The sequence below is a fragment of the Calonectris borealis genome, chromosome 9 (genome assembly GCF_964195595.1).
Source record: "Calonectris borealis chromosome 9, bCalBor7.hap1.2, whole genome shotgun sequence".
Taxonomy (NCBI): domain Eukaryota; kingdom Metazoa; phylum Chordata; class Aves; order Procellariiformes; family Procellariidae; genus Calonectris; species Calonectris borealis.
The window spans coordinates 6,863,522-6,866,692 of record NC_134320.1 but is presented as its reverse complement, the minus strand read 5'-3'; positions in this window follow the sequence as shown (position 1 = coordinate 6,866,692).

Sequence of the window (3,171 nt, the reverse complement as noted above, 5' to 3'; positions counted from 1 at the left end):
TAAGTAGCGCATCCTCTACTGCTGCTGAGAAGCATTTCCAAAGTGATGTAATCCACTGAATTTCTTCTATCTTTTTTCCTACTGCCAGGCATTGCCTTAGTTTGAGATGGTTGCTGCAATGTTGTTGACATGTTTGGGTTAGTTTTGGTGAACTCTGTCTGTACTCTGCCTTTTTTCTTACCGTATTTTGAATTCTGTTTAGGAGATACTGTATCAGAGCTGGCTGCTTCCATAAACTCCATTCTTGGACAGCGTGAATTTCTGTATTTGGCAAATATTCATTTCTGGGGTTTCTTATATCTCTTTCCAAGAGTTTTGCCCTGAATTTCAATAATTATCAGATCTTTTGTCAAGCACTCATCCCTTCCCCATAATTGGCTGCTTAGTTTATGATTAGCAAAGTCTTTTATCACCACCTTTTTCTCTTTTGCTTAACATATTTTTCTTTGTTTTTCTTTATATCCTTCAGCTCAGGTCTTCTCATGCTTCTTTAATGCAATTAGTTAATAGCTAGCTTGCTCCTCTTGATTAACACAAGCACCTTAAAGCGCTTGCTATCAGAAATACAGATCAGTTCTGACTGTTCTCCCTACGGCTGTAGCCCAGGGTTTGCAGATTCTGAGCACATCTGTGAGAACATTTGCAGGCTGATTGCTCCGTCTGTCCATGCTGGTCAGGAGCTGTGTCATTGTGGTAGCATGAAGCCAGACCTGAAAAGGCAAGTCCTGTGGAAACTGAACCACACTTCCAGTCCATGCTTCTGGGCCTTCCAAAACCAATTTTTTGTTTTATAAGAATGATTTTAAAAAGTTGTGTCCCTTGATCATTTGTCAAGATTTGGTTTTCTGTAAACTATTTCGATGTGTAAGGTGACTTTTTTGAGAACCAGAGGAAGCAACTCAGTTGATAAAAACGTTGTGTTCAATAATAACAGTGATAATGATGGGTCCTGTGAGATGTAGCTATGGTAGCAAATATTTCCCGTAAAAGGGGAGTCCAAATCTTCTATTTCTCCATGCTCAGATAGTGGTGCATCTTGCCAGATGGAGAAAGCTCAGCACTCCGCGTGCTGCTGAACAGTTCTGGACATTTGGCCTCCGTGTTTTGATGACAAAAATGGAGTTGAATTCTCTCAAAGGTCTGGGCCTTAGTTGCCAATTCTGAGCATTACTGAAAACCACGTCCCTTTAATTCCATTTGCTAAAGACAGCTAGAGGTTTCCCCACCACCAAATTTTCCTCAAGTCATTTTGCTGAGGATTTCCTCTGCCTTTATGCCAGAGCAATTTGTCTAGTACAATTTATATACTGAAGGGAGAGGAGATTAAACCAAGGCACTGCCTCTTGCACTCTACTAATGCTTCTGCTTCTTCAGGCTTCTGAAAAAGAGGAGAAAAAATTCATCTTCCATGAATATTTCTTTAAGGTAATAAATGTAAGATGCTAACTAGAGAAGTGAAGAGGAGGGAGCTGGTTTCTGTTGTTTTTTTCCCTCTATAGTAAGAATTGATTCATCATAAATGAGAATTTTAATTTCTGTTGGTTTATCATAAATCCTTTCCATTGCTCCAAAACATGAGTTTTCTTCTAAGGCAGTTGCAATGCTTTTCTCACAGACAGATGAGGAGAGTTCAGTCCCGATGTGCAAGACATTCAAAACCCTTGGATTTGGCAAGTATTGTTACTGCATCCTATTTTCACATCAAATAGACAAAAAGCCATTTGAAAAGTCTCTTAGCAGTTTACATGAAGAGTTTTGGCAAAAGTGCTGCATATGCGTTTGGCTCTGACAATCAATCTGGTTTTATACAGGCATTTAGCCTTTATCTTTTAATTTTGAAGTACTCTATCTTTTAATTCTGATGGTCCATAGTTAACTTTGCCAATAGGGGTTTTCTCCTAGTACCACCATGTATTTTCTACACGCTGCAGAAAGCCAAGTTCTTCTCTTAACACATTTGTTTAGGCTTTATAGTATACTAATATTACATTACTGATGTTTGTAAGACTGTTTTTCATGTTTGGAAGCTATCACTGCATTTGATTTTAATTTTACTCTGCTTTTTGCACTCTACTATAGATTAATGCAGTGTTTAAAAGAGACAGCAACCTACTTTAATGACATTCTTAAGTCTCAGGCCAGATTAATTATAGCATAGTAACATTTTTGCCTTAGTAACAGCTGAAGTGGGTTGTGTCAACAAGATGGAATTTGACTCACTTAGACTGTAGAACCCCTTTTTAGGACTGCATGTAAATGATTACAGTTACAGAGAACATGTGGACAGTGAGTGCGTATTACTGTGAACTCGGCAGTGGATGAAAAACATCTGCCTTTATTAAGCATCCCTTTAGAGACAACCATCCAAGATATGCCTTTTGAAATCAGCATTCTTGCTTTTTTTCTATCAGCCAGGGTAAGCAAAACCTTAACCTCCCGAAGTAACCATTTCTAGGTGTGATACTGACAGGGATTGTGAACCTTAAAGACTGGGTATTACATTATCTGTTTATAGCACATGCATACAGTCATTTCTCTAAATTCATGATCTACCATGAAAACATCAGAGTGCTCTGGGTGGCCATGTTTTTACATAACTGCTGGAAGCATGTGTTTTGGAACTAACTAGACCTTTGAGAAGGCACTCACACTATGTGTGATGGTGTGCACTGGGCCTACCATGAGTAATGTGTAGAATTTGCCCCTAACTGTATGCAAGCTGTGGGCTCAAAAGCACCTAAGGCTTGATAGGAAGCTTTCTGTAATGAAGCACCTCTCCATGAGAACTGAATGAGGAGAAAGCTAGTCTGGATGGTTACATTCAAAGAACTAGTCTGAAGTCAGGGATTGCCACCTTTTCTCAAAGATATACATATTTTGTGGAGAGCTGGCTTCATGTTTGTCACGTGTATGCTGTGACTCATGTTTGGTTTTTTAATGTGCTTCTTGGCTTGCTTACCCAGTCTTCAAATGCCAGTGCAGGTGAGCAAACAACCTCTCTACTATGGGCTGTACCTGCATTTGTGTGGCATTTGGTTGGAACCAGTAATTTCTGCCTCTCAGCAGGACTGAGGAACCTGAGGTTCAACAAACACCATCTGTGACAACCTGGTTTCTAGTCAGTGCAGAGCACAGTCAGGAGTGGCCTTGCATCTGCTTGCAAAAGATGAA